We start from the raw sequence: 16,729 nt of genomic DNA, 5'->3' as shown, positions 1-16,729 counted from the left end.
GTGTGTGTGTGTGTGTGTGTGTGTGTGTGTGTGTGTGTGTGTGTGTGTGTGTTTATCAGTAGTTTTAAACCTTGTGATCCACAAAACAGCATTACAGTAAAAGAAGAACTGACTGCGTTACAGTCAGTGCGGGAGCAGTGGTTTCGCTCATGCGCGATTCATTTGCAGTTTGGACGCACAGGTGTGAACATCTCCTTCCTTTTTTCTTTTTTTTTTTTTTTTTTTTTTTGCCTGTCCCGTTTGGTTCTTTTGCCATCAGAATTGTTGTCTAAAGGCAAAGAAAGATGCCCAACGGATTTACTTTACCAAATTGACCATCCCAGCCTTGCCGTAATGGTCTAATTGATTCACCTTTGCTTTTATTGTTTATTTTATTTTATTTTCACTTGCTAAACACAGGACAGACTTGACTGGGGGAAAGAAGGGGAGAAAGAAAGAGGGAAAGAGAAACAGCTGAGAAGAGGGACGGGGGAGAAGGGCAAAAAACAAAAACCAACAGAATGGGCAGAAAAAAAATGCATATATCGATCACCTGGATCACCTGTTGAGAAAGAAAAAAGAAAACAAGCAGAAGAGAACAAGAGTAATAGAATAAACAACATCACAATGATATATGGGAATATGACAGTAAATACTAAATGTTAAACATTATTGTGCAGCACATAAGATCAACAGAACACAGTGTGCTTTGAGGTAGGAGCCAAAAAGGGTGTAGTTTGTGGGTGTGTACACCTGTGAGCATGGACGCGCTTGTTTTTTTAAAAGGTTCCTTCATGTAATGATCTGCTAGAGGGTGTGGGGGGGCCACAGCCCCGTCCTCCAGGGCATGAAGCAGGTATGGAGGAGATCAAAACTCCAGACATCCAGAGGCCCTCAGAACACAAGAGACCAAGGAAGACCAACAGAGGGGCAGCCGCGCCACTGTCCCAGAAAGAGCTGAGGAGAGTCCCAGATGAGGGCTCACTCAGCAGCCGCGGAGCAGAAGCCAGGGGGGAACATCTCCTTCCCTGATAGCAGCGGGGGGAGGACCATCCTCCACCTGTGAGCGCTTTGGCATGGGTGAGGTGCACCGTGCCAAAGTGCTGCTGCTTGTTGAGAGTAAGAGCCATATGCGCTTTCACGTCAAAAAGTTGTCATAAATATGTCTCCAATAACACCAGAAAAAGTCTCCAGATTTGTCGCTTTTTAGAAAAAAAAAGTCGCTAAGGGGTCTGAAAACTCGCTAAATATAGTGACAAAGTCGCTAAGTTGGCAACACTGTAGGCCGCCACAGCTGAGACTCACTGACTCAGCGAACAGGATTTCCAATAAAAGGGGAAGAACAGATATCGTCTTATATCATCATTATGTTTTATTGATTATTTCATTTGTTAAAAACATTTGAATATTTCAAATGTAATATAAATATAAGTAACATTCTTCTTCTTCTTTAGCATGCAAAGATGGTTTAGCATACTTGAAGGCGTATGCTGCCTCTGTCAGTATATGCAGCTGTGGTACATATAATACTGTGTGTGGTACCCAAATGACAAACAGTACAGTTATGATTTCAGAATTTTGGTGACATTCTTAGTACAAAACCAAAACACTCTCACTGTCGAAATATTTATGGATCTGATGATATTTGTTTAACCTCAGCATTGAACTCAGCAATAGCCAATGGCCTGAATTCCCGCCTGCATTTTTTTTCTTTGCATATCACTGAATAAAACAACAAAGAAAAAGGCTGAAATGTAAAACGCTGCCACATACCCTGTCAGTTCTCATAAGAGGGATTATACAGGCAGACCAACTCAGAACAAGTGTGTGGAGTTGTTGTCTGCTCGGGGCACTTTGTCACTGGGAACATCATCAGGATCTCTCAACCGCCGCTCCAGACAAATCACTGCCTATAGATGGAGATGGAAGGGAGAGCTCTCGGCCTTTTTTCTGCCTTTCTCTTACTCAGCTGTGAGACAGAATCTTAGCTTTTTTTGACATTTGAACTTTTGTTAGACTTTGTCCTTCAATGTTCATCACTTGACTGAGTTAATTTCCTACATCACTAACTTTACATGTGACTGAGTGTTTGTGAGGGTCACAGCCATTGTGTTTTTATTAGACACTTGAAGTAGACGCATAAATGACACAAATGAAAATAAATATTCTCACTATTTTCTTGTTGTGGTGAACTCTTTGAAGAAGTTGTTGAGATCTGTGTTTTTGTACATTGTTATCCTATTTAATTAGTAGTTTAAATAAGAAAAATAATTCACAAAAGAATTTTTTTTCCCTCTTTCTCTCTGGATCTTTGTTTTTTTTTTAAATGTTGGTTTGTCTTTTGAAGAAAAGGAAACTATCAATGTCACAGTCTACTTGAGTGTTGTTACTGATCACGTCCATCCCTTTATGACCATAATGGACTCCTTTTAAAGCATACCTGATAAAGTTGTTGCCAAGTTAAATTGTCAGCCAGGAAAATGTTGTAGACTAAAACAAATCATGAGAAAGAAATTATGTGCGTAATAAGTGGTAGTTTGAAACAAACTTGTTTCTCAGACACCTGTGGAGGATTTTGTCTTATGTAGATAACCTAAAGGTTAACCCTGGGTTTTCTGTGCCTTGCTTATATGTATTTGTATTGTATTAGACATGGACAGCTGGAGACACTGCAGCCAAGTAGTCAGTCCCGTTTTATTTTTATTAGAAGTCCTCTTTACACCTGGCCCACACGCATAGTTGGTGCATGGCAACGTAAATTCTCTGACTCATCCATGTTGTCAGATTATTTTTTGGACCCAAGCAAACTGTCCTGTCCTGCTTTGGAGCAGGTTATGTTCGAGATTAGCCATCAGCGGGTATGAAACAGTCTACTAATCAGTTCTGTAGAAAATGCATTACAATTCCTGGAAGATCCCTCTGACATCTGTGCACAGATAGCAGGAGAGTCTAAAGTGTTTTTAATTGTGTCTAAAGTCTTTTTTTGTCCTTGATCAACATCAGTAATAAATATAAATTGTTAAACTCAACTATTGATTTTTTATTTTTTTTTCCTGCTGCTGGCCGCAAATTAAAACTATTTTATTGATCTATAAGCCTTTTGGTTCCGAAGTGAGACATCATTTGATCTTATATTTTCACATAGACCATGTTTGAATTACATTTTAATATTTATGCTTTACTTTCAGACCATTAAATACTGTCAAGAAGAAAAACAAGAAATGTATTTTAAAACTTAAACTAATTTAGCCTAATGAAATAATGCTGCTTGATTATAATCGATTATAATGCATCAGATTTTCTCATCTCTTAATAGAGTTGTGATATTCAAGCGTACAATTTCTTTCTTTTTTTGCTTTACTCCCAAAAAATATTGAGTCTCTTCAAGTCTTACTTCAAGTTTAAAGCACCCATGCGTTCATACAACACTTTGCTTTGTCTGCAGTATCTGTGTTGCTTGTATTATGTGTTTGCCTTCATATTTTTCCCATAATATTTTTTTTCTTCCTTAGTAAAATCAGCTGCTCTACTGCCAGTACACTGATCCATAACCATGATTCGTTAAATGCTGCCAGCTCCACCCCTTTATTGTGACCACAAAGGGGGAACCCTGGGTTATCTTAGTCGATAACCAGCTTTGTGTGACCACTTAGCCTGATTGATGTTACGATAAGCAAAACAAAGTCTCCTATAAAAAAGCATTTGATTGTGGATGTGTTTTCTTAGGTAACCACTCTATCTCCCTTTTGTTCTTCTTTTTTTGAGTGAAATTGCCTTTATGGTCTTCTGTTGCCTTTTCACAATTTGACTCAATGCCTGCAGCATTTTTTTCATCTGCATTTGACATAATTTGTGATTGGGCAGCATTACCGTGCGTGCGTGCGTGTGTGTGTATGTGTGTGTGTGTGTCTGTGGTCAAGTGTTCAGGGTTGCTGAGCTCTGTGATTTTCAACTGATGTATGTTATCAGAGGAGCTGTTGGACACAAGCCCTTTGGCTTGTGTTCGGTGCTTTTTCATTCTGACTTGCTTGCCAAAACTGGTGATAATACACACATTTAGTATGTTTTGAGTGCTTCTATGTGTTGAGAAATGTGTGTCTGTGTATGTGTTTGTGATCATTTGTCTCCACTCGTTTTTGATTTAGTCTGAGGAGTGTATCATCTACATCGCTTTCTTTAAGTGTGCATGCATGCTAAGTGTCTTTTTTGCAATTTAGAGTTGTGTGTTTATCTATGTGTATTTGCTTGAACGATTTCCTTTCATCAGCTGGATATAATGTGCTGATATCTACTTTATCAGAAAAATAGACATGCACCTGACTTCTCCCAAAAACTACCATTTACACAGACATACAGACAGTAAGTAATAGACACACTTGCGGCCCTATCAGATGTTGGGGGGAGCTGTTGTGCTCCTGCCCACAGGGACTATAAGGTTTAATCAAGCAGCAGCCCTGTGTTGGTTTACTGTAGCATTGAGGATAAAAATAGCATGTAAGGAGCTGACTTTACTGCGTAGCTGAACCCTTAAACACAGCCGCAAGTGATGTGGTGTGTGTGTGCGCACGATTTAGTAAAAATGTATGTTTGTGGGCGTTCTCTGAAGCATTTCTTCAGTATGTTATGTCTGGAGTTTTTTTTCCCTCCCTCACATTACATTATTTAAAAACCGTATTTACATATAAGTGACTGACAAGCTAATCGGCTCCAAATGTGTAGGGTTGTGTGGGTGTGTTGTTGTGAAGCCTGAAAGTCTTTTTTTTTTTTTTTATAGACTTTTCCTTTGACTTTGATTTCTTTCTTTGGTTATGCTGTTCGGATTTAAATTTGAGAGACATGGAAAAATTGAAGAGATGAAAATATTTTTTAGGTTAGGTTCTTTTTTTTCTTTTTTTCTTTTTTTTTTAGAAATGCTGGCATGAAATACTTCATCTACATATAGTTTAAAGTATCTGTTGCTTTATCAAACTTTCATTGAAATTGTCAGCAGAGCTCATTAAATATGAGTGATGGAAGCTGCCACTGAGTGTGAAATATCACTGCTATAGGCCTCCATCAGGCTTTAGTCTACATAGTAGCACATAAAGACGCATGAGTGTTCTTGTTTACAAAATGTGCCAAGTTCATAGTGAAGCGATTTAAGAGTCATGTTTTTGAAATGAGTTGGAAGAGCTGTAATATTCCCCGAAGGAAATTTGTTTTGCAGATTTGACATATTTGGAATTGATTGAATTTCTAGTTTGTCTATTGTGATATATTGAAAAAGGAAAATGATAAAGTCATTGGTTATTAACTATATAGTGATGTAGCTACTTAATGTGAAGACACAGCTTGACTTTGCACCACCTTATGCTCTGGTTTGATGCTACTCAGCTATATGTGCTTCTTTTTAAAGTCTAAATAATGGTCTCGGTGCCTGTGTTTCATATCTAGTGTATTTTTTTTAAGTAGGCTATAGTTTGTTTGAGCTTACTGGCCACAATCTTAGCATTAGCATTAGGGTTTGACAGCCCAGCATCCTAGACCTATTGCTGTCTAACTAAACTCTGCCTCTCATTCTACCTTCAGAAACTCTAGGAACCACAAATGAGCCAGCAGTTTGAGGTCGAAGGGCTTTTTTGGGGTGTTCCTTGTATGTGGTGAGAAAGATTTTAAATTCGATTTTGGATTTAAAGGGATCCATAGAAGAGAAGCCAGTATGGGAGGAATATGTGCTCTCTTTCTAGTGCCTGTCGATATATTTTAGATCAGCTGAAGGCTTTTCAGAGTTTTTAGGGCATCCTGATAATGAATTATAGTAGTCCAGCCTAGAAGTAATAAATGCATGAACTAGTTTTTCAGCATCACTGTGAGACAGGATGTTTCTAATTTTAGAGATACTGCATTGATGGAAGAAAGCAGTCTTACATATTTTTTAATATCCGCATTAAAGGACATGTCCTGGTCAAAAACGACTCCAAGGTTCCTCACAGTGTTACTGGAGGTCAAGGGTAATGCCGTCCACAGTAAGCATCTGGTTATATACCATATTTCTAAAACTTTAAACGCAGAGTACAATACCCTCAATTTTATCTAAATTTAGAAGCAGGAACTTAGACATCATGTAATTTGAATGAAAAGAGAACAACGTCACAGAAACAAGTGGCAGAAATTAGCTTTCTCTAAAGGGTGAATGAGCACTCAATCCTTAGCATTGAGTTCAGTCATTCGAGAGGGGCTCAAAGTAGAGCAACTACTTCTCCACATTGAAAGGAGCCAGCTATGTCGCATGCTGGGTAAGGTGTTCCAGCTGTGCATAGCCTGGGAACTTCAGTTTTTCACCAGATAAGCTGGAGGAGGTGGCTGGCAAGACAGAGTTCAGGGCTTCCCTCGCAACCTACAGATAAGCTGAAGAAAATGTCTGGATTATTTATTGTTTTGTTTTTCTACATTTTAACTTTTAAAATAAGCGGTTGTCATGAATTGCAGAACATTATACCATGCATTGATAATGCATGTAGCAGTACCAGTTTGTAATTGATATATCAGTGTGGTTCTGTTTTGTGATGGTTCCTGAAGATAAGATGATACAACAAAACACTGGGGTGCATAATATGGACAATTCTGCCTGCAGTTGTTGGGTTATGACACATGTGCATCTGACCTCTAAAGCTGCATCACAATACAAAATGTAGGGGGTGGAAGCCAGGAGCCAATCATTTTAGTTCTGTAACTGCTGGTGTTATCTCTCCTCTGCTGGATTGGTTATGTAAGAGTGGCCTGGTTCCTCACTGATGTCAGTGTACAGTCAGTGCTATGCCTCTGCTAACAGCACTGATGGAAAGATAAATGAGTGATGGATTTTTGAATTGCTCCCACTGACACCAGTCAAGTTAAATAGCCTTCAGATGTGATGTCACGCACATCATGATATATTTGGCTGTGCTTTCAGCTTTCATTTCATTTTAATATAATTATTATTTAGCGTACTGTTACATATGCATTGGAACAATTAATACTGTGCTTGCCACTCACTGTTTGGTGGAAATCATCCTGGGTTTCTTTTAAATTAGGTCAAGCTTGTACATCCTCATCAAACTTTAATTGGCTTCTCATGTTGGAGCAAATCAGCCAATGCCAAGGCTATACATGCTGCACAAGTCTTAAAATATTTAGTGCAGCTACACATTTCATGCACAGAATGGCATGAAACAGGGGAAATTTCCTAACTTACAGCAATGTTACCAGCTGTGAGGTAGGATACAGCTGATCTGCTGTAGGACTGATCTGGTCATTTTTACCAGTTTCAGGGACGGGTGACAGTAACCTGTAGTGCACAGAAAATAAGAAATATACATAACCAAAGAAAGTCAAAAACAAAGAAATGAAAAAATGGCAAAAACTCTTTTTGTTTTTAATTTGTTTAATGTGAAACCATAACTGCTCTTGTTTTGTGAGAAGTAACTTTAATTCTAGTCCAGGCAAAAAAACCCATAAATATTCATTATGGTCTTTTGAAAACATACTAGGCTTTTCTTTTTTGTTTGTTTTTAACCCAAACACTGACTCACACATCATCAGTTCATGAGAAAAAAGAGAGAAAAACTCATTTGAGTCTGAAACTCATACACAATGTTGAATCTTTGCCATACCTTGAAATGCAGGATGATCTGTGTTTTGGTTGAGTTTTTGTTGGTTGACAACATGATGCTGTTCAAGTTCTCCGAAGCTTTGAACTGTCAGCTCATAGTGGGGTCATAGCTGCGTGTGAACACAGCATAGGTGACAGCTAACATCTGCTTTGTTGGTTCTCACCTGTTATCATCTTTCCCTTTTATCCTCCCTTTCTTTCTCTCCTTTAATGCACACATCTCTCACATTCTCTCTGATAGTTACTTTTTTTAAAACATTCTGTTTGCCTCTCTTTTGACCTCTGAGTTTCCTTTCCTCTTTTATCTTATTCTAATTTATACTGTACATCCTCCATCTCCCCTGTTTATGGGTCCACCATATCTCCTGCAGCGTGCAACAGTCATCTGTTCTTCTATGTCAGATCTAATCCTTTTGCACATATTGATCCCTGCAGCAAAGATAAATCCTTCGTGACTGTGGGTCATCAAGTGTCAGATGCTCTTTCTCACTCACTGTGAGGATAGCTTTCTAATTCAGTGTTACAGTAAACCACCACACTTCATCATTCTGTGTGCTGATTGGGATTCATATGTAGTGTTTACATTTGACTTAAAATGTTGGGGATACCCCTCGCAGCTCTTTGAACCTACATATTCCTTACCTTTTTCAGCATGTATGAAGAAGTTATTAAGCAACAGTTTTAAAATATGAAATATTTTGCAGAAATAATAGCTGGGCCATGAATCCACTATATGACATCCATCCATCCGTCCTTTACCGATAACCGAGAGGCTCAGACCTCCCCCTCCCCACCCTTACTTGACTTACATGGTTTAACCAGGAAGCACTCTTATTAGATGCCCAAACTACCTCAGCTAGCTCCTTTCGAAGCAGAGTAGTAGCAGCTTTACTCTCATTTGGGAGTTCAGTCATTTTGAAGGACTCCTTCTCAACCTATCTCTTAGGCTGATTCCAGTCACCCTTTGGAGATAGCTCAGTTCCACTGCTTGAATCTGCGATCTTATTGTCATTACCTTAGGTTAGGGGCTTAGACTGCTTTTACTCTCATCTCCCTCTTTACCCCATCAGACCAGTACAGTGTCCACACTGCAGATGCTAGAGGCAAACACCAGAACAGGGTGCAACCCCTCTCCGGGACACTAGTTCCAGAGCTCGAACCATGTGGTAAGGTGAGCCCGAATTATATCTAGCCAGCATCTATTAACCCTCAAACACAGCAACTCAGGCTCCTTCCCCACCAGAGAGATAATGTCCCAATAGCCAGCTTTAGCAGCTGACCAACAGACCCTCTGCCCCAACCGTTGATAGACACACACTGCACCCAATCCATATGGCATGAGCCTGCCCTCCTATGGGCTCACCACCCACCTCTTTATTCTGTGCCTGGTCAGGCTCCATGATTTAAGACCAGCTGAAGATCTCCCTCGATCTCCCTCCCCAGGCCTGGGTCCATAGTGGGGACCTGGTAACCATATCCTAAGTAGAATGAATTAGTTGAGTTTCTAAAGTTTATTTATTTTTTATTTTTTTTACCCCCTGCATTGCCTTGGTCCTCTGGAAACAGTTGGCTATTAACCTCAAAAATGAATGTGATGTACAGTTTAGTGAAACATTTTAGATACACCTAATGCCACAATTCACATCCAAAATGTTTACATTTCCACAGTGTGAATGCAGGCAAGATACACATTCAAACATTCGTTGTAACTTCCTCATTTTAGTATAAAGCCTCACCGACACAGGCCTACAGACTACTTAAAGGCCATCTGCAACCACCAGAAGGGAAAGGTGTCAATTCTTCGACTGCTTGTGGAGGATAGAGGTTGTTGGCAGTTGCTGTGAAACTGATTGCCAAAGCCCTAATCAAACAGGCCCAGAGACTGGCCATTGAATTTTATCTTTAGTTTGCTTGTTTTGCATTGAGTTACTGGTTCCGTCTTGCTAACATAACCTAGGTTTAATACTAGAGATGGCACGATACCACTTTTTTATGTCCGATACCGATATCATAAATTTGGATATCTGCCGATACCGATATGAATCCGATATAGTGTTTTTTAATCAACAAAACTGTTTTTTATATCTTGCTGCATTTTGTATAAGTTCATACTCAAGTTTAAAACAACAACTACACTAAAGCTATTCTGTTATACCTGTATGCAAAAAAAAAATATTTCATAGTTCAGCAATACTGATCAATCTAATAAACTTAAACCTACACCATCCTCCCTATTCTGGTATTTTAAAGAGTACTTAGCATAAATATTAAGCAACCTAACTAATAGGGTTCCAACTCCTAGCAACAACAAAAATAAATAAATAAAAAATAGGGAACCACCCCTCACGCTCTACCTCATGATGCTTAATCGACGTAATCAACCTTAATTTGATGCAGTGTAAAAAAAAATGCACAGAAATCAATTATTTTTCAAGAAATATTAAATAGATTCAACATCTTTCTTCAACAAAATTGCAGACTGCACAGATGGTACCTTCCCAAAGGAAAAAGTACTATAGCTTACTAGGGTATATATATATATATATATATATATATATATATATATATATATATATATATATATATATATATATATATATATATTAGACTTAATAGTTACTATATACAGTAATTGACTTCTATTCATTTTACATCAAATTAAAACTTTGGGTGTCAGATAATTATTTATTAAAAGCTAGACATTTTAAATGAGAATAAGAAAGAAAAGTATGTCTTTGTGCCCCCTTTTCCCTGTTAATGCCCTATCGGCCCCCCTGGCTAAACTTTGCTAGATCCGCCCCTGCACAGTTACCAGCCGTCAGCTACGTAGAAAAAGATCCTCGAGTAGAAAGTAATATTATTAAATAAATTCTAACAACAGCTGATCAAGCTTAAACGTGCTGCTGTTGTTCAGCCGCTGGTTTCCTCTTTCTGGTGCAAAATGGGCCAAAAACAAACCAGAGAGACGGACTCGCGACAGAAAAGCCGATCAGCTGATCGTTAAGCAGTTTCATGATTGAAGTAGCAGCAGGAGAGGCAGTCGTTTGTTAAGCTTAACGCAGGAATGCTTTACAAACATTCAGAGATGGACTTACACACTTGCTTTACTTCTCTCGGGATAACTTTGTCGGAGATGAAATGCCGGGTTGCTAGCAAAGCTCCAAATGCTATCCAGACCACCACAGGTCCCGCATGCCACAGCCGCTCTATCACGTGATGCATACTGCTCTGACGTGCTAACGTCGTTCTGAGGTGAGTTACGGCGTGTTGCAAGTTTTGTGAGGTGCTTTCGTGATATTTAATGGATCGGATTACATTTTTTATTTTTCTCCGATATCCGATCCAGTAATTTAGGTCAGTATCGGACCGATACCGATACGTAATATCGGATCGGTCCATCTCTATTTAATACATGAGGTTAGGGTCCTCTGGTTTAAATGTGACACCCAAATCAGCTCACTGATAGATAATTTGAGAGAAAACAGTTGAAGTGAAGATTACTTAATTGGTGTGTGTGTGTGTGTGTGTGTGTGTGTGTGTGTGTGTGTGTGTGTGTGTGTGTGTGTGTGTGTGTGTGTGTGTTTGCGTGCATGTATGTGAATGACAGATGGTACTGCAGACATTTTCCATCCTCCCCAGGGTCAGTTCATCCCGAGGGACTATCCACACCCCCTGGTGACAAATGCACACACAAACAGACTGGAGAGCTTTTGGATGGTATGATATCCCCCTGCCAACACCCAATGTGTATGATGCGAGCTATACTATACAGTATTATGTATCTATGATCATCTTATACTTATGCATAAGGACTGTAATTAAAATGAGCCAAAGGTAGTTACATGGCTACATTTTAGAAAATAAACAGGACAGTCCATCAGAACAAAATACTCTCATGAAGACAGATAACCTAAATAATGGCAAATGTTTGAATATAACACATGAAAGGAAAAGAAATAATTTTAAGGCAGAGTGTGGACTAAACAGCAATCTGACAGTAATGATGAATGTGTTTAGACTTAATTAGCAGCACTTTTATTAGATGAAAACAATTCAATAAATCATGTTAATTGTTAGACAAAATTATATTTTGGTTTTTTACTCTGTTTAACGGATCTAATCCTTGAGTGTCTGTTTTCTTATGATTATAACAAAGCAGCACTGACACTGACTTTTACTGTTTATTCTAACTATTAAATAATCAACTGATTGACTGAAATAAGACTAACCTGAGTGGTTAAAGCCAATATTTAGAATGCTCTTTGATAGCTCTTCAACTTAGGTACAATTGATCGATTGTACTGTTCAGGGAAGGAAACTGCTGCCACAAATCAATCATCTGATGTCATCCTATTCAACCCAACACGCAATACTGAACTCCAAACAAGAAAGAGAACCAGCAAATCATCACATCTGAGAAGCTGGAACTAGAAGGTGTTTGGTGTTTTTTGGTGATATAACGATTGAATACATGAGTCACTTTTCAATAGGGCAAAAAACAACCAGCAGCTGGCTGTTAATGACAGGAGGCTTTATAAAAATGTGTGTGTACACACACACACACACACACACACACACACACACACATATATATATATATATATATATATATATATATATATATATATATATATATATCTCCACACATGCATGCTAAGCAGAAAGAGCTGTACAGGTGTCTTTTGGAATCTAGACACATGACTGTGTTTATAGTTCTTGAATCACTCATCGGAATAAAGTTAACCTTCACATCAGATATATTTATTTATTTATTTTAAAAAACCTTTCATTGAAACAAAGCCTTTTAGGATATACCCCCCATCCAGGTGTTCATGAATCATGTGAATAGTAGTTTTTTATCAGTTTATCACACCCCTTTTTTGACTCCCGAGCTAAGCAGCATCTCAAGCAACACACACTCAAATCAAGTGCCCTCAAAGCACATCCCTCTATTTTGGTCTAATGCTTGTGTGTGTTCTTCCGGACATGAACAGCTCCTCTGTTTGAATTTTTTTTTTTATATGGATTGAGTTGGGAGCCAACTGCTGACTTGATATTCACAAGTCACAAGAATACATGCTGCTTCTTTCTCCACCATGCAATGTCTGGATTGCCCTCTCCAGATTTCTTTTCAAATAGATCTTTTCTTTCCCTCCTTCACTTCAGTGTTTCTCTCTTTTTTCCCTGATTTTTATTCATTACAACTCTCCTTTTTCGTCCTTCTCTTCTAGTCCATCCCTACTGCTCTTCTGAGACCATCTTTCTTTTTCTGGCCACAATTTTGAACCCCATCTCCCAGCGAGTGCAGCATGCCTATAAAGGTTGATGCTAATAATACTGACATCTCACTCATAGCATACCACCAATGCTACACTAGTAAATACTCTAGAGTTACTAGCGCATAATCACCCCTCTGTTTTTCCCAAACCAGAATATATAAACATCTTATCTTAAACCTTAGTAAACCTCAGGGGTATGGCTCATGACATGTACTGTAACTAAAATATAGGGATGTTAGCCATATTTACATCCTAAAGTCACTGGAAACTTACAGTTCAAGGGTGATTTAGCCCTACTTTTATTAATTTATTTCAGCATGTTTATTACAAACATTTATTCTAAGAATATGTTTAATATTGTCTCCACTATTATTCATCAGCATTATCAAACAGGTGACCAGAACATATTGGTTAAATTTTTATCTTTTTTAAGAAAAGAAAAACAGATTTTTTTATCAATGGATTTGCTCCTAAAGCATATACCCCTCAAAGCCTATTGTATGTTGTAGCTTCCCTGTGATAATCAATGTATCTATGGAATTAAGAGCCTCGGGGGAGCTTAGCATTTGACAGCTGAAGAGGTCTCAAAGGATTCGTGCTATTGGTCCAAGCCCTGACTCTGTAAATAGGGTGACCTACGATCCTGAGCCCCCGCCCCCAATCAGGAAATCTTGATGATCTGGTTCACAGGTTTAAATACGAAGGGAAAACAGAGGTGATTGAGGAAAAAGTTGTTGAACTACTCACGTATCATAAACGGCTCTTTTAATAATAATGAGAAAGGAAAGAAACAACATGCTAGCAAGTTGAGGCTTGTGAAATGAATAGTTTACTCATATTTAATGGGAATGCTCACCTAACCACCCAAAAACCTTTAGCCTGATAAATAATGTTCCTAATGTGAGCATAAAGAGCCGCTGACTGACTGAACTGGACTTAAATGGCCCCTGGTTCTATGTGAGCATTTACAGGGAGATCCTGAGAGGTGAAGGGAAGTTTAAAGCGCCTTGAGGCGACTGTTGTTGTGATTTGGTGCTATATAAATAAAATTGAATTGAAAGATGGCGCTACGTTGCTCCTAATTATTTCTTGCTGAGCTTTACAGATGGATTCCCTTAAGATGGTTTAGATGATACGTTCACTGAAGCTGGATTATGTAGCTTCAGAGCATAAGCAGCTATGGTATGAGGTCAAAACTCCGAGTACTCACCCAGCTGATGTTAATAAAGATTTTTGAGAGTAGAAAATATATTGTAATAAGTATTTTTACTAAGATTTTTTTTTTAAGATTCATCCATTTTAACTAAAATCTTCCCTCTGGTGTGGAAACTGAAGAATGTGACACTGGTGCCATTTTCTGCACTTTGCTGATTTCTGTGTTCTGGATGGTTTATTTTTGAATTTTTGATTTTTGAAAGGTTAAAGACATGAATTTTGAGTTTTTAACAGCTGTGAACCATTTTATAGACACTTTAGAATTAAATTAAATACAGAAAACTGCTTGTTTTAGTTATAAGTGTGGTTTTTAATGTCAACTCAAAGTTTATTGAAAGTAGCAAATTATTCCTGCAGGTATTATCTTCATGTTTGAAGTGTTTGTGAGAAAATTCAGCTTTTTCTCAAGTCTTTCCTCTTTCCAGTCTTTCCACACGGTCTTTTTGTTGTTGTTCTTCGGTTCCTCGTGCTCTTTCTTCCTCTCTGTCATGCACACCTACCTTTCCTCGGGGGCATGTTTATATTGGCCTGCTCACAGTCGGCCATCAGTATCCAGACCTGCCTCAGCGCTCTTAGAATTGACCATCAATCTCTATCCTCTGCGCTCTTTATGTGAGCGTGTTACTGTTTGACTCTGCAGACTTACTTTTCCTTCTTTGGAAACGCATCTTGCAGCTCCGTCCTGCCATTCATTCCTCTCTGTCCCTGCTGTCTGTGGCTTTGTCTTACACTTGGCTTTCCCTCCCCCCACATAAAATTTAAGTCCCAACCCTTTAAGTAACCCTAGTTATTAATTACTCACCATTTTTCTACTGCTGATCAATATGAATCATGACTGTGAAATCATTCCAAAACTGCAATTCAAATCTTAGATTAAGGCACCTCCTTTTTGCTTAAAGAGCACATCAAATGGTTTGTCCTTCATAAATGCCTTGACTCAGTTATATGTTATAGATCGAAAGACGACCTTCACCCAACTCTGATGGCTTTTGTTTTATTGCAGTGTATTCCTGAAACATGTATTACTCTTTCAGCACTACTTATGGTCTGTGCAGGTTTGCAGCCGCTTTACTGCCGCCAAGTGGATTTTGGTTAGGCAGTATTTGGCCAATCGATGGTCATTTGTTTTCGGTCAGAAAGAAGACCGGTTCAACAGGGGTAATGTTACTGAGGCTAATAAATGCCAGATTCTGCTTGAAGCAGCTGTGAAAAACACTGGATCTTACAGAAGATGTTTCCCCTCTATAACCTGCAGGATTTGATGCAGTGAGCTGTTTCAGGGGAATATACATCAAGAAAAACAAATTCCTCTCTGAAAATATAGCATGCAAGCTATTATGCTAATGTATTGTTAACTAATATATTATTAGCACTATTAGAGTACTAATCAGGTGGAACCATATGATCTTCCGCGGCACACCTGATCATTTCTGACCGCACACCTATGTGCTGCGGCACAGTGGCTGGGAAACACTGAGTCTTTAGGGTCGGTCCAACTGCAAAATGAGAGTCTATGAAGAGCAACTGGTCAGCCTGGTGGTTGCTGGCAAAAAAGATAAGTTGGCAAGAACTGTAACGTAAACAGGAAAGTTGTGGCTATGACTAGAAAAAATAAATAATTTAACATAGGTACACACTGACTACTGAACCCAACACAAGTGTAGAGTCGCAGTTTTAGTGCTTCACTCAGAGCACATTGCCCCTGCTGTGTGTACAGCCAGCTCTGTTTGATAGCTTCTTCTTTTCTTTTTTTTACCTGCAAAAGTGTACACCCAGACTTTCTAAAGCCACACAGATAATGTGAATTTTTTCCCCTGGTGTCTGTATACACTTGACAAAATTTTGCTGAAAACAAGTCAGATGTTTACTACCGCTGTTAGCTTTGTTTTTGTTTTTTGGCCAATCACCAGTCTGCTGCATTCATATACTGTTTGGAAAGACATGCTATCTTGGGACGCTGATTTGCTGAAGCATTAAGCATTCTGTTTACATTCTACTGGAAGTCCAAAGCTGGAAGATGAATGATAAACATTAGAGTGTGCAGCTGAAAAGATTTTCAGCCTTGCTTGAAGTTTGTAGTTAGCAAAGGATCTTCTACGTAACTGCAAAGGCACACCATGTTTTCAGTTAAGAATGGAAACAGTCATGCCAGTATAGCCGTGTTCTCTTATTATACCACAGCCCTCCTGTGTGTACAGTCTTCCGAGCTGGTCAGAGGTATCTCCCATCGCCATGTACCAGTGTAACCTGAGCGCAGTTGTGCCTGCTTCAGTGCTGAATGCTTGTGGAGTCATGCGGTTGGGGTAATAACATTTAGGGGGGAAGAGTTGGTTGGTTCGTAGTTCCACAGCATGGCCTGAGCTTCCTTTTATTTTGCTTGTTGTTTTTTTTGTTTTGTTTTGTTTTTTGAAGCACTGTGTAGGGGTAGGTTGGGTGTTAATGGTGGACTGGTAAAAGCTTTGAGCTCTCCAAATCACCGTAAATATGTCCTCTCCTGCTCGTTAGCTGTTATTTACTGTAATGTAATTATGGGTGAGTTTGTTTGGGACACAAACTGACCCTGATGACGGCCACGGGACCAGACGAGTTTGTCAAGTAATAAAGTTTCAGTGTTGCTTGAGCTTCA

General features: G+C 38.9%; 1 protein-coding gene across 1 annotated transcript in view; it reads left to right on the top strand.

The window, feature by feature from the left end:
- cttnbp2 (cortactin binding protein 2) overlaps positions 1 to 16,729 on the top strand; it is a 99,756-nt gene that overhangs the window by 31,168 nt on the left and 51,859 nt on the right. The window lies entirely within an intron of this gene.

This window comes from Maylandia zebra, linkage group LG7 (genome assembly GCF_041146795.1).
Source record: "Maylandia zebra isolate NMK-2024a linkage group LG7, Mzebra_GT3a, whole genome shotgun sequence".
Lineage (NCBI taxonomy): Eukaryota > Metazoa > Chordata > Actinopteri > Cichliformes > Cichlidae > Maylandia > Maylandia zebra.
The sequence above is the reverse complement of the archived record's forward strand: the minus strand, read 5'-3'. Positions and strand labels throughout refer to the sequence as shown.